Source organism: Balaenoptera musculus, chromosome 12 (genome assembly GCF_009873245.2).
Source record: "Balaenoptera musculus isolate JJ_BM4_2016_0621 chromosome 12, mBalMus1.pri.v3, whole genome shotgun sequence".
In the NCBI taxonomy this organism is placed as follows: Eukaryota; Metazoa; Chordata; class Mammalia; order Artiodactyla; family Balaenopteridae; genus Balaenoptera; species Balaenoptera musculus.
In genome coordinates, this window is record NC_045796.1 from 45,049,883 (window position 1) to 45,073,105 (window position 23,223).

Sequence of the window (23,223 nt, forward strand, 5' to 3'; positions counted from 1 at the left end):
TCATTCATTCAACAGACATTTGTGTGATATGCTGGGAATATAAAGGCACAAAGATAAGAGATTTCCCTCAAAGATATTAGAATCTAATAATGAGAGACACATGTGTAAACAGATTAGTGCAATAATGTTCACTAAGTAAATACAATACACTAAAAGAAAGCAGCAAGGGTAGAGATCAACACAGCAAAGAAATGAACTTCTTTCACAGATCACAATATTTTCTAAACTGCATTGTCTTATCTCTGGGTGAGGAGCAAAATGCATGAAATAATGTAATTAGAGTGATATTTTTAAATTTGTAAAAAGAGAAATTTATATATTTATTTTGAAAAAAAGAGAGGATAGCATTTTAAAAGGATGCTTTTATAGATATACTGAAAAGAATATGGCGTTGAGAGTTGGAAAGACCTGGTTTAGATGCTGGCTCTTCCACTTAGTAGATTTATAGATTTACTAAAGATCTTTAGCTTTCCTGAAGCTCACTTTTCTTTTTTGTAAACTAGATATGGCACTTGTCCTGAAGGACAGTTGAGACACAGCACAGGTCAGTGCTTGCCACTTGAATGCATGAATGATATAAATACATGTTAATTCCATTCTCTTTTTATGGACAATTTATCATTCTTTCATTTTAACAGTGAATGAGAATTCTTGTTGCTCCACATCCTCACCCATACTTGGGATTATCAGTATTTTTAATTTTAGCTATTCTGGAGGAAATCTAGTAATATTTAACTGTGGTTTTAATTTGCATTTAATTTAATTTAATATGCATTTGCCTGACTACTAAAGAAATTAAAGACATTTTCTTATATTTATTGGCAATTGGGGTATCCTATTGTTGTGAAATGCCTGTTCTGGTCTCTTGCTTATTTTTCATTGGGTTGTTTTATATATTGATTTGTAGATGTTCTTTATATGTATGCTGGATACAAGACTCACATATGTAATATATTCTTCTACCTTGTAACTTGACAACAGGTAATTAAAGGTGTCTTTTGATAAATGGAGGTTCTTAATTTTAACATGGTCTAATTATCAGTCTTTTCCTTTTATTGGTACTTTTCGTGTCCAGTTTAATATAGAGACAACTGATTTATTTCAAAGGTGCATCTCCTTCTAGACTCTGATTTGTGCCATTGATCTTTTTGTCTATTCTCACCCCAATACTACACTATCTTAATTATTACAGACATACAATAAGTATTAATACCTAGTAGAAAAAATCCTCCTACTTTTATCCTCCTATTTGAAGAGTGTCTTGCCTGTACCCGGTCCTCTGAATTTTCATATATATATCTTTAGAATATTTTTAAAGTTCCTTTCTCTCTCTCCTCATATACACACACACATACAAATAGACACACACTTAAGCACACATATAAACCTACTTGGATTTTTATTAGAACAACTTCATTAAACCTAAAGCTCAGTTTCAGGAAAATTAACATTTTTAAATGCTGAGTCTTCCAATATGTGAATGTGGCATCGGGCTGCTTTAATTTGTTTTTTATGTCTCTCAGAAATGTTATGGGAAATGTTTTTTTCCCATAACTCTTTAATATTTATTGCTAGATTTTAAATATTTTTTGATACAATTATAAATTTTTTCAGCTTTATTTCCTACTGCTACTTGTCACAGAACTGTAATTTTTAAAATCTACAGGTAGATATTAGAATTAAATGAGCTTAACAAAGACAACCTTGTTAAACTCATTTAATTCTAATATCTATCTGTAGAATCTTTGGGATTTTACTATATACACAATCATCCCAAATAATAGCAGTTTTATTTGTTTCTTTTAGTTCTTTTTCTTTCCTTTCTACACTGATTAGGACCTCTAGTATAAGGCTGACCAGAAATGGTGATAATTCTCATACTTGTCTTATTCCTGATCTCAGAAGGAAAGCTTTCAATATTTCCATGGTGTCTGCTATTGGTGTTTTGTAGATAACCTCTATTAGATTAAAGAAATTTTCTTCTATTCTTAGTTTGCCAAAAGACATTTTTAATCATAAACAAATGCTGACTTTAATCAACTGCTTTTCTAGTAAGATGATAATATAATTTTTTCCTTTTATTCTTTTAATGTGGTAAATTCTACTGATTAGTTTTCTAATGTTAAACTAACATTGCGTAATTACAACAAACTCAACTTATTTGTGACATATTATTGTTTGTACATGTTGTTTGGTTAGCTGAAATTAAGAATTTTGATATATATGTTCATGATTGAGATTGCCCAGAAATTTCTTCTTCATAATTTCCTGTTCATGTTTTGATGTCAAGGTTATGCTGGCCTCATAAATTAAGTTGAAGAGTGTTATCTGTTTTTTTTCTGTTTTCTGAAAAAGCATAAAAGATGTTTATTCATTAAACGTTTGCTAGAGTTAAATAGTGAAACTATTTGGACCTATATTGGAAGGTTTTAAATTAGAGATTCAACTTTTTTCAGTTGTTATGAGATATTCATAATTTCTATTTCTTCATGTCTAAATTTCAACAGGCTGTATTTTTTGTATTTTTTTCATCCTACTAAGCTTATACGAAATAGTTAAGACATGAAGCATACATTTATTAGAAATGTAATTATTACCAGAATCTACAGTGCATGAGAGCTGTATTTAAGGGTACTTCTATTTCTTATTAAAAGTTTGCCTTATTAAAATGAACTGCTTTCTGGCATAATTTTCAAAACCAAAGTTGTGTTACTAAAAAGATCAAGAATGTGTTTTATTTCTTTTGAGTTAAAATGAAAAGATGGATGCAGTGGCACACCTAGTGTATTTGACACCTGAAAGGGACCATTTTTAACACCTCTCCCCCTAAAATATTTTCAGTAATAATCATGAAATAAAACAAACAAAAATTATTATGTCCAGAAAAGAAATGCAGTGACCATTTATTAAATTTTACATAAATAATAATGTTAATAAAAAATTAATAAATGCAAAAAAATAAAGTTTTAATACGTTTAAGTACATTGATGTGTTTTTTGGAAAAAGGAGAAAAATATTCATACTTACATTTTGGTCCCCATGGTGATGGTGATGAATAACTCCACTGTGCTTTCTGCTATAAGCCTTCACTTCTGCACATTTGTCAATGGCTTTGTCAAATTGATCTTCACATATTCATGGTCAATAGAATTGGTACGGCCTCACTCATAGTTGATTGAAGGACACTATTTTAATTTCAAATGTTTCTTTCACATGAAGAAATAGATACACAAGTAATTAGAAAAGCTTTAAAATAAAGATAAGTTTATCAGAGTTTCATAAAAATCCCATTTCATAGTAACTTCCAGAAACTGCAATACTGTCCATGTCTTTGTTCTTTGGGATCAGCTCTAGCAGCTTTCAAATGTTTCTGCAGTTGAAAAATTTCCACTAAAATACTTTCACCAGAAAATTCATCATAAATTTCTGTTATATTCAGTAAAATTCTCCGAAGTGTGTAATGGTTACGAATTATTTGAACTTGCTTAGGCTCAGTTCATATCTCTAACTGCTGTGGTACTATATAATCCTGTGTTTAAACATAGATTCAAACTAAACAATTATAGCACAGTGATTATGAAAATGAAAAAAACAGAACTTGGTTGCTTATTCTTGAAATAAACATGTGTAGCTGAGTCCATGTCCAGAGGAGTTAGGTTTATTTCCATGTAGACTACAATGTTTGTTAAAGAATAGGTAACCAAAGAAATGGTAATTCTCAGCTTACATATATATTATTAAATTTCAGTAATGGCAGCAGTTGTTTAGAACTTAGACCAACAAAAGTTTTTTTTTCAGAGAGAAGTAGTATCATTGGCATTGCTTAGAATTGTCAGTGCATAGTGATAATAAAAAGCAGGCTGGCTTTTTATTATTATTATTTTATTTTATCCCTTTAAAATTTTCTACACACAAAGCACTCCCTTATTGCCTATACTAGGGGTGGACCACTTACATCATCCCATCTTTGGTACACCACAGGATGGATGAGAAAAATAATGAGGGAAACTGACACGGAACATTTTTTTCCTTTTAACCAGCAGGCCAAATATGTTTTAGAATTAAGAGATTCCATGTAATTATAAGAGTAATAAAGTGGCTTGTTGTCCTATTTCTGGAAATACTCATAAATATACAAATTATATTTCCTTTTGCTCCTTCATTAGGCTTGTTTAAATCATTACACTGCCTCAATTTCTTATCTGCTATCACTGACAGTGAAGTAATAGAATTAATCTGACGTAATGGGGTGGATAACCAACTAACATACTGAGATTAAAATTTTTGGTAAGGCAAACAAACCTCTGAAGTATTTGGGGTATTTCCTGGCCTTATCTGTCATTTTCAGAATCCTATTAAAAACTGAAGGGAGGTAAAATTATTCTGCTCAATATATGCACATCCTCTTGGATCTAGAGAGGAAATATCTGGGAAATTTCATTAAAAACTTGAGAATCATAATGTGAATCTCAATAGGCTGCAGCAAATGTTAAGTTGCTGGTTCATAGTTTAAAAAAGAAAAAATAACTTAAGATATGGTAAAATTCCAACATCCTAAGAATGTAGTATTGCATAAATTGTAGGAAACAAAATGAAAAACAGCATCAAATCATTTTGCAGTCAGAGTTTAACCAAAATGACTACACCTTTTCTGTGTTCTATGCTTTACTGACAAATTTTATTCAAAGAACTAAACTACATGTTTCTTCATAGTCACAAAATAAATAGAAGAAATGTCTATTTGGTGCTTCCTGTTTGGTTCTGTTAATGGACTAATGTTCCCTCCTGCTGTAGCAACTGAGGATGTTTGTATTCTTGACCCCTCCCACAGGGAAGCAGGAAAGAATCTGAACTCTGCTGACTAGCTGTACTTCTGGCTTTGATATACTGCTCTGGCCTCCGTGAAGGAGGAACAGACTTGAACTTGTACTGAAAGAAGTGAAAATGCAATCAAGAGTCTGACTTTAGCAGTCGTGTCTCTAAGCTTCTTGTGTAAGAACATAATTTCTTAATAACACACATAATGGTTTCAATTATCCTCAAAATTAGGCAGATAAAATATACAATAAGGCATTTTCTAAAAACTATGTAAAATGGCCAATGAGGTATGAAGCATATACCAATAATGGGCCCATTGATAACAAATAGAAATACTTACTGGGAGCATTCTGTAGTCAAGTATTATGAGAATGCTTTAAAGTTCTAAACTCTAAATACCCTGTAATCCCAGTGATTTCTATCCCTTGGACACCAGCAAATCATTTGTCCAAGATCCTGATGATAAAATCCATCTTCCTCGGATTCTACCTTTTCTGGAACCCCAACACCATACAAGATCATTCAGGGTCAGTTATAAGCTCTCCAGGTCACATCTGGAAGCTTAAAAGTTTATTCTAACCCTGCCCCTTAACCTAACCCTCCTCTTTCTTACCTGTTTCACCTTGTGATGGAAGAAAGGGAGAAATCCATGAAACACCTATTTTAATTTTCTACTAGGAGATAATCTCCTGAAGTCTTTGATTCACCTCTTTTAGTACCTAAGAGCCAATAGATTACTCTTTGTGATGTGCTGGGTAACTAGGTAACTGAGGAAAACAGAGTCTGTTCTGGAGAAGATGGCAGTATACCAGCTGAAGATACCTTTCCCTGACTTTTCCCTGTTCTTTCCTCTTCTTACTATCTGCAATGTAAACCCCTTTAGAATCCGCCAATCCATTTTCCCTGGAGTGATAAGGCCTACGTAGAAGGCCTGAATATTTGAAGATCATATAAATGACCTCCAACATGAGTCTCAAGGCTACAGTTTAGTAAATGTGAACTGTCATGAAAATCTAACTGCCTGACTGTCATCATTTTGAAGAGTCTACTTAGGGTTATATTTCTATTTGGCCTTTCCCTTTTTCCACTGGAGTGGATTTAGGAAAATATATTTATTTTCTCACCTGTCTAGTAATTTTTCTGCTTCATTTTGCTCTTATACCCTATTTCCCCCACTTAGATTTAGATATATTTTACTTTTCTTTCCATGAAGTCTCCATTCTAATTCATGCCCCATAGCTCAGCAGTAAATTTTAGGGAGCACCCAATATCTTTACATTTGACAAGTGAAGAGAGAATGTAACAGTTTCCTTGGCCAAGCAAGAGAGAGACAGAGTATGACTGTAGTGAGTCAGGATTTGGCCACCTCAGCATCAGCCAAAAGACACCTAGACTGCCATAGCACTAGATGAAAGTACATGGCAGAGAGTGGGACAGAGGGTCAAACAGTGTTATGTTGTCACCATTTAAATATTATCAACAAGATCTAAAGAAGTAAGAAGATCACAATAACTTCCAAAAGATTTCATCACTTTGGCACAAGCAGCTCCTAAGATATTCCAAACATAAAGGTTTTTCTTTCACAGAAAGAGCTGAAGAGAACCCTTACCTCAGATCTTCCTTTCTTCTGTGTAGGCTCTTGCTTCTCAGGCTTCTGCTTTCGTGTCCTCTGAGCTCCTTCAGGATGCGGACTCTCTCCCAGTTACTATTGTGATGGGCCAGGAAAATATCGGAATGCATGCTGTCAGACAACAAATTATAAATGGGTTGGCATTTGACAAGGCAGAACTGTAAAAACAGAGAGTAGTGGTCTTTACTGCAAGGCAGAGGAAAATTACATAACACGCATCAGAGCATCACACTGTGACAAAACAGAAGTCGTATAAACATCTTAACTTGCAGGAGCCCATCTATCTCCCCCAGTTGCAACACAGTGCATTAGGTTTTATCAAAAATGATGAAAGGGGCAAGGAATTTGATGGAGTGTCAGAGACAGTACCCAGAAGAAGTCATGATTAAACTGAGATGTGAAGGTGGAGTAAGATTTAGCTACTCTATGAAAAGGTAGGGACTGCCTATCAAGTGCAAAGGCCGCTGAATGGGAGAGAAGGACATTTTCAAGAAGCTAGGAGTTTACCAACATGTCTGGAGTGAAGAATGTGAAGGGCAAAGAATCGAAAGAGGTTGAGAAGGTAAGTGAATCAGGCAGAGCCTTACAGGCCATGTTCAAGGTACTGCATATGCTCTAAGGGCCACAAGAAGGCATTGTAGGATTTTAAGTAAGACCAAGATATGATCAGATTTACATTTCACATTCCCCATTTTCCCTCTCCGTTTTCTGTCACCGGCTTTTACCCTAATAAATTTCTTGCACATTTAATCCTGAATTGGCATCCACTTTTTGTATAATTTATACTAACGTAAACTAACAGAATTTTTAGAAGTAAATGAGTTAAGATATCTGCACAGTACTTTTTTTCTTAAGAAGCTCAATCAATTTCACAGGCACTTTTAAACACATTTGTTACTGTAATTAGTTTCAGGAAGTCATCTACAGCACAATCAAATACCAGTCTTCCTGGGCTGGATGTTATTTCAGGTCATTCAGCGCTATATTCTATTGCACTGTTGTGGTAAAGATTATCTGACAAATTGAAGGGATAATGCTTCACCAAAAAGTACTTTTCAAAAATTCTGTTTATCTAGTAGAGCGTGGATCATTAATTGAAAGCTGTGTAAAAAACAATTTCTTAAGTCCAGCCCCGGGGGAGGGTTGCTGTCCATTTATTGTTAGACACAGATATCTGAAATGGAAGTATAATCTTGAAAATTATTAATTACTATTTTGATAAAAACAATGATAACATTTTCTATCAGAACTTTCCTTATCACTGTTACTTTTCTTACTGGGATATTAGAGTAGTAATTTCATTCCTTTGCTGGTGCAAGATTATTGAATTCCTTGTAGACAAGACATAGTATAGTCTATATAATAGGGTATTTAGGCAGATGGTTAAATCACTAATGGTTACACCACTGATTTTAAATCACATAGATCATTATTAGTTAATGATCAGCCTATAGAAAGTCTCTAGTTATGAGTCACAGGCTAATCTGATGTAACATTTAGGACCAGTTGGGAAGTCTTTGTACAAAGATCCATGATCTCAACCATGAACCCAACCATGAGCCAGATAATGAACCTAACTCAGAAGCAGGCTTTGGTCCTACTGTCTTCCATTTGACCTTCTGTTTTCCAGACTCAGTCTGAACTACTTTCAGAATAAATTTCAAAGATTTATAAAATTAAGAGATTTATTGATATAAACTTTAAGCATTGATTCTCAACTTTAGATGTAATTCAGTGCACTTGAAATTTTAAGACAGAATGTAGTGACTCCAGACCCACTAAAGGAGAATCAGAGTGTTTAATGGGGGATAGTGGCATCAGTATTTTTTAAAGCACCAGATATAATTCTGATGTGAAACCAGCATTATGAGACATGGCTTTGGAAGCTATCAGTTACCTAATTTTATTCAGTATAACATAGTGCTTTAGAGTATGGGTTCTGGAGCTAAACAGCCTGGGATCAATTCCTCAGTCCCTTTTACTAGCTTCATGAGCATCAGTAAATTACTTAATGTCTCTGTACCTCATTTATTCAATATCCAGTGTATATTTGTTGAGTGCCAGGCTCTGTTCTAGAGGTACCAATGAACAAAACAGATGGAATCCCTGCCCTGTGATGTTTACATTCTAGAGCAAGGACACTTTGGTGGGGGAGGGGGATTGAGAGAGTATGTGAAGATTAAACAGATCTTATACGTAAGGTGCTTGGAACCGTGCCAGGCACAAAATGTTCAACAAATGCTATCTGCCATTTCCTTATTTTACGAATGAGGAAACTGATATCCAGAGAGGGGGAGGAATCTGCCCAAGTAACTAAGAGAGGAGAAGAGAGGAGGCAAATCAGGCTCCAGGCTACCCTCACCTCACCTCCCTCAGCTCACTCCTAGAAGAATTTCAGTCTGGGGCTGCAAGACAGATGCTAAAACAATGGGGCCAGAACCTGCCTCTTGACACAGATTCCTGTACCTGAATGGAGCTCTTGCTGGTGCCATATATCAGAAGCAAATATTGCTAAATGCAACTTTTATTTGGCATCCCTGAGGACATGGAAGATAAAGGGCTAAAAGAACTCATCTTGTTTGTAGCACCAGTCAATTCTTTAAGAATCCTTATAACAGTCACTGAGGGGCCATCTACTGTTCTCCATTTATATTATGAATCGGTGAAGAATGACTAAGGAAAAATGTAAAAGGAAACTACAAAATGTATTTTTGATAGCATTTAATATAAAATAATAATTATTAAAATCTCCCTCAAATAAAATGGTAATATCTTGTGAATAAAGCAAATCTGATAATTTCCCCTAATATATTTAAGCCAGAGCACTACTTTAAAGCATTTAAGAGTCAGATGGAACTTAAGAAGCTTACAGGAGACCAGAAGTCAGGAAAGCAATAATTGAAGATGAGAAAATGTATTATTGGAATAACTTATCTGAGCCAAACTCTTATGAGATGTCCAAACATTTCTTCTAACCCTTTATTAGAATGACTAATATTTGTTTGCATTACAAGATAACTATAAAGATTAAAATCCATATGATGTGACTAAGCTCAAACTTGTTCCCATGACCCTCAAGTCTTAAAAAAAAAAAAACTGAATTCAAATTTAATTAAGAATTAAATTTGAAGTTGAGTAAAGTAAGGAGGGGCAATCAATTTAAACATGTTGTAATTCATACTAGAATCTATTTGAAAAACCTAATTTGTTCTGTTAGAGTCCTGTCTTATGATAACACAGCAACATTTTCTTTTATCCTTATTATGAAAGCACATGAACTGGAAAAGAAAAAGACAAAATAGTAAATCTTGTTTTAGTATAAGAGATTACATTGACAGAAAAAAAATGGGGAAAAGGAAATCATCAAGGCAGTGGCTGAGAGCCTTGAAAACAAAGATAAATAAAGCGAAACTTGATGTAAACCATGAGAAAATTGCCCTGTACCTAGGAGGGTTTACGTATATGTATCATTAATTTCTGTATGAATTTTCTCTCTAATTCAGGATATGAGTTAGCAAAATTATTGGGATAGTGAGCTCTAAATCTGTTATTATAGTCAAGAGAGTAGGTATAATAAATGACCAGATGACAGGCATGTTCATGAACTTAAAGCCAAAAAGTTAGAGTCTGTGCTTTTTAAGAAAGCAATAACTAAATCATTTGATCGACTATACACAGAAATTAATGCTTCAACTAAGAGAAAAGGAAAAGAAAGCCTACTGAAGCTTGAGCTTTTAAACTAGAAAATGAAAACAGAAGGTCTATGTCTGAATCTGCTGGTTATTCACTCTTTGTGGCTTGAATTACTCCAACTCTGCTTGCAATTAATTTATAAAGGATTTATGTGCAAAGAGCAGTTAAAGACGTCACACATTTAAGGGTGTTATGTAAGCAATCATTATTACTAACCAACAAAAAGATATAGGGAGAGCTCTAATCAAATTCACCAAGTGCTGCATAAACCCATTCAGAAAGCAGTGGGATGGTTTACTATGGTTTGGCTTCATTTAAAAATTGGGTTGTAAAAGTACAAACTATATATTATTTTTCCAGGGCTGCCATACAAAGTACCATAAACTGGGTGGCTTAATGCAATAAAAATGTATTGTCTCACTATTCTGGAGGCTAGAAGTTCAAAACCAAAGTGTTGGCAGGACTATGCTCCCTCCAAGCCTCCAGGGAGGATCCATTCTTGCCTCTTCCAACTTCTGGTAGCCCCAGATGTTCCTTGGCAGATAACTCCAGTCTCTGCTTCTGTCTTCACGGGGCTGTCTCTTTATAAGGACACTAGTCATACTGGCTTAGGGGCCTACCCTACCTCAGTATGACCTCATCTTAACTAATTACATCTGCAACATTCCACCTCCTAATAAAGTCACATTTGGAGGTACTAGGGGTTAGGACATCAACATATTTTTTTTTAACACAATTCAATCCATAATAATCTGTAACTGCTGTTTGGCATACATTATCTGTCTACAGAAAAGAAAAAAATAAGGTTAATGTATATAAACCAGAAAAACATAAGAGAGTAAGTTTCTCCATTACTGGCTTTAAAGATTTATAGATTGATGTTCCAGTTCCTATTTCCAGAGTAAACCATATTACAGATGGCAATAGGTTTCTCCTCTCAGAGTCTCCCTCTTATACCTGGATTACCCCCGGCCCCCCACCAACCACTCCTTACTCCTTCAATGCTTTCCTGAAATGCTCCTTCCTCTTCACCATCAGATCCTTTCTGTCCTTTAAGGACCAGCTATGTCATCCTTCAGGAAGGCTGCTCTGACCAGTGACTGTGCCCATAGTGACTTAACGTTCCTCCAAACCCTTACAGTGTTTATGCCCGAATTATTGAACTGGTTACTATCTTACTGATATTTTTCAAAATGTATTTATGTAGTTAAAATAAAAAAGTAATACATTACATACTCCAAAGCTGAAAAAGTAAAAGAAAAAAAAGTCCTCTCATCCCTGAACCCCACATTCCCTGGACCTCCACACATCACCTAGCTCTCAGCTCAGTCATCTCTTCTGCAAAATCAAAACTTGGACTAGATGATCTCTAAGGTCCTTTTCAGACTGAAAGCACGAAGGTCCTAACACAGAAGATTTTAAGAATGAGGGGTAGCACATTGTGGTGGTTGATATACTCTAGAATCAAACAGAAACTGACTTAGAAACTCAGTTCTACCTCTTTCTATTTCATTTCTTGTTTCTAACTTACACCAGCCACTGTTCTAGGCCCTGACAATGCAGCAGCAAATAAGACTGTCAAGGTCCCTGCCCTCATGGTGATTACGTTCCTGTAGGAGAGACAAACAATTTTAAAAAATACATAAATGTATGAGTAAATAATATGATTTTGGTTGATGATAATTACCACGCGGAAAAGTAAAGCAAGGCAAGAGATTAATGAATGAGGGGGTGTAAAAGATATTTTAAATAGTTTGTTGGGGTACATTCTCTGGGAAGTGCTATTTGACAGAGAGTGAAAAGGTCTGGAGAAGTTCATTTCAGAGAGAAGCAGCAGCATGAGTAAAGGCCCAGAGACAGGAAGGCAGATGGTCAGAGCACAGGTCTGCTACTTACTCTTTTCATTTTATTTTAGAGATAGGTCATTGTGATCTTTTTCATTCTTTTATACAGGTGGCTTTTTTTTTCTATTGTATGCATGTTCCATGATTTTTTTAATAGTCCTCTATTGATAGGCATTTGGGTTGTTGCCAATCTTTTGTTGTTACAAGCAAAAAATTACAAACATGAAATTGTCAGCACAGCCTGCTGGAATGGAACAGACTGAGCTGGAAACAAAGCTCTGTCTTCCTCTCTCTTCTTGTCTCTCTCTTTATTTTGACTGTATTTCACTGACTGCTTTAGGTACTAGGAATATAGCAGTGAGCTAGATGTCCAGGTCCCTGCCTCAGGATACTTATATTCTGATGGGAGAGAGAGACATTATGAAAATGAACATACATGTAAAAAAGATACGGTTTTGGATTGTGACAAAGGATGCAAAGAAAATAAAGCAGGACAAGGGAAGAGTAAATGGCAAGGCTGTGGGTTCTGTTCCAGATATATTGGTCAGGACAGGCTTTGAGAAGGTGGTATTTGAGTAAGACATGAATAATGTGAAGGGCCAGACATTCAAAAGTCTAAGGAAGAGCATTCCAGACAGAAGGAGCAGCACATGTAAAGACCTGAGGCAGGAAAGGGCTTGGCACACTGGAGGAACAGCCAGAAGACACAGTGGTTGGGAGCACACCCAGCCAGATGGAAGGAAACTGGAGCTGAGGTTGGAGGCACAGGCAGGGTGGGGCACAAAGGCCCTGTGGCCATAGGGGACATCTGGACTTGTTCTAAGTGTAACGGGAAGCCATGGGGAGAGCCATTGTAAAAAAGAATTACACGTTCTGATTCATGTTTTGGAAAGCTCACTCTGGCTGTGTGTGGAAAGGAAACTATGAGGGGGATGAGTAGAACCAGGATACGAGTCTTGCTGAAGTCCAGGCAAGAGTTGATGGTGGTGTATCTTTATCTATCTATCTATCTATCTATCTATCTATCTATCTATCTATCTTATCTACATCTATAAGTAGAGTGGGTTTGATAAATATGGTGAGAAGTGTGCACATTTAGGGGAAAAAAAAGCTGTTGGTAGACTGAATGCCAGTAATAAAAAAAAAAGAGGGAAATAAAGGATGACTCCCAGGTTTTTTGTTGTGAACAACTGGGTGAATGGACTGAGATCAGGAAAGCTGGGGTAGGAGCACAGCTGCAGGGCATGGGTGGGAATACCAAGAAAAATATAGTTTAGAGTTAGAAACCTATTAGGCATCCAGATGAAGATTTTGGGGAATGGCTGGATAAAAGAAGAGGACCTCGACAGTGACTGAAAAAAAAAAAAAGAGAATTCTTCAGCCTACAGGTGATTCATCAGTGTACTCAAAGCCATTTGAGTAGATGAAGCAACCTAGGTAGGAAGCATGTACAGAGAAGAGAAGAGGGCAAAGGCCAAGTCTAGAACCCTTCCGTATTTAGAAGCTAGGAAGAAAAGAAGAACTAAACAAAAAAAGATGAGAAATAGCTGCCTATAAAATAAGGGCAACAACTGGAGAATGTAGTATCCTGAAGCCACCTACAAGTTATAGAACCCAGACTTTGAGCCTTGGCTTCCTCATCTGTAAAACAGTACTTACCTATAAGAATTTGTGGGGACTGAATGCAATTATATATGTAAAGTGCCTACCAGGAAACCTAGCCATAATAAATATTCAGTAGACTCTAATAGTTGGCAAAATTTAGAATGTTGTTTATATGCATTACTATTGGGCTATATTCATATTGGAGTTAAGAAAAGCAAAGGTGAATGTGTTCATATATTAATGTTATCTGAAGTCACAAAGTGGCAATAGTAAGATTCGCACAAAATAACAGATAATCTATAGGTAATTGACCTTCATTTTAGAGTGTTGTGTGTGTATTCAAATGACATATCTAATGACTAAGTATATAAAAAAGTTATTTTCTAGACCATCTTAGAAGAAAGAAAGCTTCCTAAATATAGATTTATGTGTGTGAAGGTTGGGGAGGAGCGAATAAAATGAGTATTTATTGAGTGCTTACTATGTGTCATGCACTACAACAGATGATTCAGATTTACTTACTTAGACATAAAACTTCATAAAATATTATGTGATATTATTAATATGTTCAATTTACTAATGGGTGTTTTAAACAAAATTAAAAATTTGGGTAAAAGCAATAATCAATCAGAGATTTTAATTACCTATCAGTTTCTTATTTTGTTCTCTTGAATTAAAATTATTAATCATAAAAGCTACTGTTTATTGATTATCTACTATGCTCAAGGCACTGGAGCTCATAATTTACATGTATTTTTTCATTTTCAAAACAGCCCCCCAGAAGGATAGGTATTATTATCACCATTTTATAGAAGATATACTTGAGACCCAATGGATTTATGTAAGTTGTTTAAAAAATATAGCTAATACGTCACAAAATAAAAGACTGTGGACTCTGGTCTTTCTCATTAAAAAGCCCTCGTTCTATCCACTATACCAGACTATCACCATAATATTTTGACATTTATTCTTCATGTTCAACCTTCCTAATGTTTTCATCTATATTTTTAAACAAATATTTTCTGTTTAAACAGTTCATTTCAAAATATATTAGAATAAGGAAGGACACATCCAGTTCTATGTTACTTTACACATTTACAAGATTTACAAATCCTTTATAAGAGTTAAGCCAAGATTCAAAACAAAACAAAACAAGCAAACAAAACTCTAGAATTTCTGAGTCTAATGCTTACCAGGGAACAACTTGCTTCTAATGCTGTCAATGTACAATATGGAGGCAGGCAGTGTCAGCAGATAAATAGTGTGTGAGGCAGCCAGGTTGTATAACAGCCAGTAAAGGAAGTGAACCTACTCTGTTGTGGACTGAATGTTTGTGTCTCCCCTAAAATTCAAATATTGAAGCCCTAACTCCCAAGGTGATGGTATTAGGAGCTGGGGCCTTTTAGATGGAGATGAGGTCTCGAGGGTGGTGTATTCATGGTGGGTTAGTACCTGTATAAAAGAAAGGAAGAGAGAGGGAGTTCTGGCTCTCTCCATGCACACACATCAAAGAGAGGCCATGTGAGCACACGGGAGAGAGTGACGGTCTACAAGTCAGGAAGAAGGCCTTTACCAACAATTGAATCTTCTGGCACCTTGATCTTGGACTTCTTAGCCTGAAGAACTGTGATAGGTAAATATCTGTTATTAAAAACCACCCAGTCTATGGTATTTTGTTATAGCAGCCCAGACTAAGACCTACTCCATAACACAGTTGACATAGAACTGTAGTAATATGTGATTGAGGACATTCAAAATTAGTCCAGCTGGTCTTCCAAAGAACACAGAAATGAATTGATGGATTTTACAATTGCTATAGGTCTCACTGAATATTTATGGCCATGTACAGAATGAAATGAAAACAAAGAAATCAAGCAAAAGTGATCTCTGAGTTGATAGGAATTACTACCAAATAACTCAGAATTAAGGAAAATATTAATCTTTTTTCTTAATTAATTAACTAATTTTTGGCTGCGTTGGGTCTTCGTTGCTGCGCATGGGCTTTCTCTGGTTGTGCGAGTGGGGGCTGCTCTTCACTGTGGTGCATGGGCTTCTCATTGTGGTGGCTTCTCTTGTTGCAGAGCGTGGGCTCTAGGCACGTGGGCTTCAGTAGTTCTGGCACGCGGACTCAGTAGTTGTGGCGCATGGGCTTAGTTGCTCTGCGGCATGTGGGATCTTCCCAGACCAGGGCTCGAACCCATGTCCCCTGCATTGTCAGGCGGATTCTTAACCACTGCGCCACCAGGGAAGCCCAAATATATTAATCTTTACAAGATTTTCCAATACTTCCTCCTAATTATGCTTGAACTTGACTAACTAGTTCATATTTATACAACCTGTCTCCAGCTTTCGAATGGGGAATGATCTTGTGCACACTTCCTCCGTTACACAGCATGGGCTGCACAGTTTTGTTCTGTTTTGAGTAAAATATCTGCTGAAATGTCTGTGAGTGAGGGGCTGGGGAGGGGACTATATAGGAAAAAGTTTTTTAATTAAAAATGAGCTGGAGTAAAGGTAACAAATAGAGATGAATATTCCTACCCTTGTTTAACTCTGTACTACCTAACGAAAAAGAATTATTCATAATTTATTAATAACATTACTTCATTTTTAAAAAAACTTTCTTCATTAGTGTAAGCATGCTTTATCTAGTTCATGTCCATATAAAGTATATGAAGGAAAGTTTATTTCTTTTCAGAATAACAGTTTTCAATTAAAATATTCTTTACTAAAAATTCTCAAGACCATTGAAATCTATAACTCATGATATAGGAACAGGCAGGCAGGGCTATATGCAATGCCTTTGCTTCATTAGAAACTGTGTCTCTCTTTGTCGAATGCTAAAATCAACTTGTCACAAATTCAAATGAAGTGGCAATGAATCCACACTCAAACAGTAGAGTTAATGAGTAATTGAAGTGGTCAGGTTTAGATTCTGCTTCATTCATTCAGCCAGCCTGGACTCCAGGGGGTCAGGCACTGTGTTGGAGACAGAAAGATAAGGCACACAGCTGCTGCCCTCAGGATTCACTTCCGGTGGGAGAGAAAGATCCATCATCAACTTAATATAAGACAGTCCTAACTGCTATAGTTTATCTCTATGCAAAGTACTACGTATACACATAGTAGTATACACATATGGGCTGCCATAACGGACTGCATAGCTTAACAAACAGAGATGTATTTCTCACAATTCTGGAGCCCGAGAAGGCCAAGATCAAGGTGCCAGAAGACTGGTCTGCAGAAGGCCACTGTCTCACTGTGTCCTCACATGGTGGAGAGAGAGACAAGTTCTCTGGTGTCTGTTTTTATAAGGGCACTAATCCCATCATAAAGGTCCCATCCGGGCTTCCCTGGTGGCGCAGTGGTTGAGAATCTGCCTGCCAATGCAGGGGACAGGGGTTCGAGCCCTGGTCTGGGAAGATCCCACATGCTGCGGAGCAACTGGGCCCATGAGCCACAACTACTGAGCCTGCGCGTCTGAAGCCTGTGCTCCGCAACAAGAGAGGCCGCAATAGTGAGAGGCCCGTGCACCGCGATGAAGAGTGGCCCCCGCTTGCCACAACTAGAGAAAGCCCTCACACAGAAACGAAGACCCAACACAGCCATAAATAAAATAAATTAATTAATTAAATAAAAAATAAATTAAGAAAAAAATAAAGGTCCCATCCTCATGACCTTATCTTACCCCTTTTCCCTCCAAAGTCCCCATCTTCAAATACTATCACCTTGGGGGTTACAGCTTAACATATGAATTTTAGGGAACACAAACATTCAGTCCATAACAGGAGGGATGTGTTAACTCTGCCTAGGGTTATAGAGGAGGATACTGCAGAATTGACTCCTGAGCTTGGTCTCAGAGCGAGCATAGGAAGTCACTAGTGAAGAAACAGTGAAGGCACATCTTGTAGAAGAATAGCAGGAAAAAAACCACAGAAGGAAGAATGACAGGTGATCATTTCATCATGGACAGAATGAGTACCCATAGGGAAAGGAAACAGTGAGGTAGAAAAGTAATTTGAGACCAGATTATAGGAAGTCCTGAGCATGATGCTGAGGAGCTTAAAATTTCTTTACATGGGCAGCGGGAAGCTGATGAAATTGTGTGTGTGTGTGTATGTGTGTGTTATCAATAAAGTTTGGTATTTAGATAAAAGTAATACACGTTTAATATTTAAAAATTGAATTTTTGTAAGTTTTTATGATGAAATAGTATCAAACTTAGAGAAAGCAAGAATAGTACAAAGAACTCCCGTATACTCTTTACCCAGATTTACCAATTATTACTATTTGCTACATTTGCTTTATTTTTCTCTTTTCTTTCTCTGTATAACATATATATTATTTATATAGACATAGAGAAATAGACATAGATATGCATGTATATGTATACACACATACACATTTATATATACTCACATGTATATATACACATTTTTTTTTCTGAACTAATTGAGAGTAGTTAATCCTTTTACCCCTTAATAGTTCAGTGTGTATTTTCCAAGAATAAAGGCATTCTCTTTTATTACTGAATTACAATCTTCAAATTCAGGAAATTTTAATCCATGTAATTCCAATTTTGTCAATTGTCCTAATAATGACCTTTATAATATGACAATTTTTATCTTGTAGAACCAAATCCAGGACCATGAATTGTGTTTCATTTTCTTGTCTCTTTCATGTCCTTTAATCTGCAAAGTTCTTCAGCCTTTATTTTTCATGACATTGACATTTTTAAACAGTATGTTAAAAATACTTTATTATTGAAAAATCACTAAGGTCAATGAGAAAGAGGTGGATGGGTAAGAGACAGCATAAAATGAGGGGCAGAGAGGAGACCTGGAAGACAGAAACAGCTTGAGGTGATGAAGGCTTAGTGGGATGGGAGAGAAGGGGGCCCACATGGGAAATTCAACAGCATTTAGTGCCCATTATGTGTGAAAAGTAAAGAAATGAAAGTTTGATTTTAGCTTGGGCCTTTCAATGGATGGTGATAAGGATTATAAGTAACAGATTTTGTCCTTTGTTTGATTCTAGGTTGAAGGAGGATAACCAGTGTTGCTTTTGAGTGCTAAGTAGATCTATGTATTATGCAGTTGGAAATAAGACGGAGCTCAGGTGAGATGTCTGGGATAGAGAAGGATTACCTAAAGAAGAATAAACCTAAATAGTCTATCTTCTGCTTAGCTTTCCATCTCCCAACTGAGCCCTGTGCACAGTAGATACTTAGTACAGATTGTAGACTGACAACCATCTCATAGTAGCTTAAGGGAAGGGGAAGGGGTGGCCAAGTTTTCTTCCAGGCAGATGAGGGCTGGGAGGACTCTGGGGATTTCCCTGCAGAAATGGGGAAGCCCTGAGCAGATAAGGGCGGCTCCTCCCCTGCTGCTGAGAATCAAACAGGAATTAACAGGGTGCCAGAGGAACAACGCTTTGTACCAGGTTCACGATTCCCCATCCAGAATTTCCAAATCCAAAAAACTCTGAAAATATTTTTGTATCTCATTTGGCAGCAAAACTTGACCTGAAGTGATCCTGAGGCTCTTGATAGTGTTTATTTATCCCACTCACTGTGAATATTCATACATTTCCCCGCATGCCTATTAATGTATTTGATAATTAAGAAGTGCTGCCTCAGAACTCACTGTGGGTAGTACTCAATTCATGGTATATCCGCCCTATCTACCTCCTTTCTAAAAACCGAAAAACTGAATATCAAACCCATGGGACTGTAAAGGTTTCAGATGAGGAAATGTGGAAGTGTATTTAAAAAGTAGGGGTAAATACTTTGCAACCTAGACTGACACCTTTAAATGAACATTCCACCCATGAATATGTGAGTGAAGCTCACAGAAGACTCCCCAGGCTTTGGCACCTTACATCTGGAACTACTGAGAGGACCTTGGTTTCCCCTGTTTTGACTCACTTCTCCTCACTTCAGCATCTTTGGCTCTTTGCTTGATTTTATCCCTCAGCAACCATTACAGGCCTGGCTCACCATTTAATCCAAAGCCCTCACTCTTCTTCAGGATATGGTTTTGGCTATTCGATCTCTGGCCCTCCTGAATTGTAACTGCCTCTAAAAAAAGGGGTTTAGACTTCCCTGGTGGTGCAGTGGTTAAGAATCCGCCTGTCAATGCAGGGGACATGGGTTCAATCCCTGGTCCGGGAAGATCCCACATGCCGCGGAGCAACTAAGCTCGTGCGCCACAACTACTGAGCTTGCGCTCTAGAGCCCGCAAGCCACAACTACTGTGCCACAACTACTGAAGCCCGTGCGCCTAGAGCCCGTGCTCTGCAACAAGAGAAGCCACCGCAATGAGAAGCCCGTGCACTGCAACGAAGAGTAGCCCCCGCTCGATGCAGCTAAAGAAAGCCCGCGCACAGCAACGAAGACCCAACGCAGCCAAAACTAAATAAATAAAATAAATAAATTTATTTTTAAAAAAGGGGGGGATTATCAGCCCCTCTCTGCATCAGTCCTCCTCCACCCTCACTGTTCTATGCCTTACAGGACCCATCACGTACACCTGTCTTACTGTCCTGTCCCTCACATTGGGGGGTTGGGAGGGAGTGTGCAAAAAGGAATCAGACCATCCAGCTGGTCATTTGTTAGCTCATCGTTTATTCATTCATTCAAGAAATATATATTGAATGTCTACAATGTGCCAGATGCTGTGCTAGGCTCTTAAAGTTTGGCAATTAACAGACATATTTGATGTCATCATTGCATTTACAATCTACCAAGGGAAACATATTAAATAAATAATTAACTACAATTGTAAGTGCTACAAATGGGGATGCAGAGTGCAGTGAGAGTGTATAAGGAGGGGGAGGGGCCCGACTTGGTGCAGAGGCTCAAGGAAGTCTTCCCTTCCTCACAAGAGGAAGACTTGTGAGTTGAGATGAGAGGGTGAGTAGGAGGTAGCCGGGTGAAAAGGGTGAGGAAGGCAGGGAGGATCGGGTAGAGAGAATTCCAGGCAAAGCAAACTGCATAAGAAGGACCCAAGGCAGGAAGGAACTTTGCTTAAATGTGGACGTGAAAGCCTTCACTGTAGCTAGAAGGGAGAGAGAGGGCCTGCGGTGAGGTCTTTATCCTAAGAGATAATCAGCCACTGGGGAGGTGGGGAGGTGTGGAGGCGGGGGGTTGGTTAACTAAGGATGTGAACTAATCAGCTACTACTTATCAGGTCTCTCTGGTTGTGAAGTGGAGAAGAGATTGGAAAATCAAGGGTGAATGTATGAAGAACAGAATAATACAGTTCTTCCCTCTTGGGACACATAGACATTTAATAGAATAGGTAACACAGAAACATATTGAACGAGCATGACCCTGAGCAGGACTTGACCTCCCTGCTCCTGAAACGGTGGGTCACACAGTCTAGCTCCACATGGGTAAGGCCAGGGATTTCAGGAAGGCCTGGCCATCTCCAGGGAAGAAGAAGAACAAGACTCCCTCTCCAGGTGGGTCCTCAGGACTGCCTTTGACCTCCAAGGGAGAAGCCTGCCCCAGAACAGTTTGTCTGCTCTCTCTCTCTTTATGCTGGCACTTATAGCCACTCCAAAACCTTTCAGCCTGACCACTTCAGTAATCCAACTACCATTCTACAACCAAAGAATGCTCTATCTCTTAGGACCTTGCTCCATATTTTGTATTTGCGCAGTATCTGAATAAAAATCATACTTGGGATGATTTCACCTTTAAGTTTGCTGCCCATAATCACTCATCATTTAACCCAAGAAAAGATGGCCATGAAGTTTGCATTAAGAATCATAATCATATGTTATCATATATAAACTATTTCCCTCAAATAGAGCAGGATTTACTCTGGCTTACTTCCATATTCCAAGACTTTAATGCTGCCTGTTGGCAATAGGAACACTGCTGGAATTCATTCTTGAACAGAACTTTTTCTGAACTGGAACTCTACACTAAAAAGCAGTGAAGAAAACTTGTTACCATTCATTGATTTTGGACTTAAATTCAAAGGGTGGGAGGAATGGGGGAAGGACAATAGTTCTTTGACACTAGCAAGTTAGTAGAAGGCCAAAAGCCTCATTTTTAGACTTGATAGCCTGAGGCAGAAGAGTCAGGAAAACATTTTTGCGAAGTAGATCTTCAGCAGGAAGGGAAAGATAAGATAAATATACGTAATGAAGCATATTAAGCAATTGCAAATGTTGTACCTGGACCCTCTGAATTCTAAAAATTCCCAGCTCTTCACTCATGTGGAATTTGATCAAAGAGTGATAAAATTATATATTCAGAAGTTAAAGGAACTTGCACATTTGAAGTCAGACTTTTTTGCTTTCATTTTTGCATTTGTATGAAAATAATAGTCAAATATGGCATGAAATGAGTACTGTACTATTAAGGAATATTCAGTATTCCCAAAATAGTAACAGCCACTTAAAATATACTACTTGAAACTTGCTATTCAAACATGACTCTATTACTTTCACTTGCTCTCTAATTGTGACTTGAGGTCCCAAAGGACTACAGCAACCTCCGTAGTAGTTTAGTCTGAATAAAATGTCTTTCTGGAAGATGTGAAGGTGTGTCTACACTTTCTTAATACTGTACACATCTTCCTAAGAAAAATTTACACTTTTTTTCTGGGCTAAGATTTATGAATAACTGCCAAATTAAAAATAAATGGTTTGAACAAAAGCAAATTATTAGCAGACCAGCAGTTTATTAAAATTCCACAACTCGATTTCCATCTAATGTTCCACATTATGCCTGCCCACAGCCAACCACTGCCAAAACACTAGCAATCTCAGAAAACAGCAAAATGTGCTAACTTTCTTTTAGACCATGTTAATTTTATTTTCTCAACTTCAATATTCACAGTATACTATGGAATTTATTTCGACATTAATAACTATGAAAGATATCCACTGAAGGATTATCTTGGACCTCTTAGGTGAGAAAAAAAAGAGCTGTGAATGGTTTTGTTCAAATTTTGGAGATTTTATTCGGTACAAGTTGAATGGGAGGAACCTCCCTCATCTCTCTGTCTCTGTCTCATCTCTGTCTTTATCTCTACCCCTATCCCTACACTTAATCTATATCTATCTAGATCTATATATTTATGAATTATGTCTTCTCTGCTTATAATGTCTTCTGACTCATTTAGGAAAAAGGAAGCAACCCACTCACATTCTAAAGTAACTTAAATACATGCTGCTGTAGCTGCTGCATTAGCTAAAAGACTTAATAACACCAAAGAAAAACCCCAGGTAAAAATGGTAACACCCCCAAATGATTTTTCCAAAGCATGAATCCAATTATGTCATCCTTACCCTACCAAAAATTCAGAGGTTGTCATCACAGAATAGAATCCAGCTTCCTTACAGCCTTCAAAGCCTTGCATGATCTGCCTACCCCACCTCTCTGACTTCACCTCCTCAGTAAAGTTAGTTCACTACTCAAGACACCTACTCTTTGTTGATTAGACTTGTCTCAATCTTAGCTCTTTGTTCCTTCTGTTAATAATGCTCTTCTCACCTTCTCACCACTCAGGTCTAACTCAAAAATCACCTCCACACAAAGGCCTCTTCTTACTACCTTAGCCCTAATCACTTTTTTTATTTTTTGGGCTGCATTGGGTCTTCTTTGCTGCGCGTGGG

The 23,223-nt window shown here is 37.2% G+C and overlaps 1 long non-coding RNA gene across 1 annotated transcript in view; it reads right to left on the bottom strand.

The window, feature by feature from the left end:
- Positions 1-3,033: 3,033 nt before the first annotated feature.
- Positions 3,034-23,223, bottom strand: part of LOC118905507 — a 33,619-nt gene continuing 13,429 nt past the window's right edge. Inside the window, exons 2-3 of the long non-coding RNA XR_005022238.1 lie at positions 6,428-6,559; positions 3,034-3,206 (exon numbers count right to left, since the gene is read on the bottom strand). This is a non-coding gene — a long non-coding RNA (uncharacterized LOC118905507). The remainder of the gene's footprint in view (positions 3,207-6,427; positions 6,560-23,223) is intronic.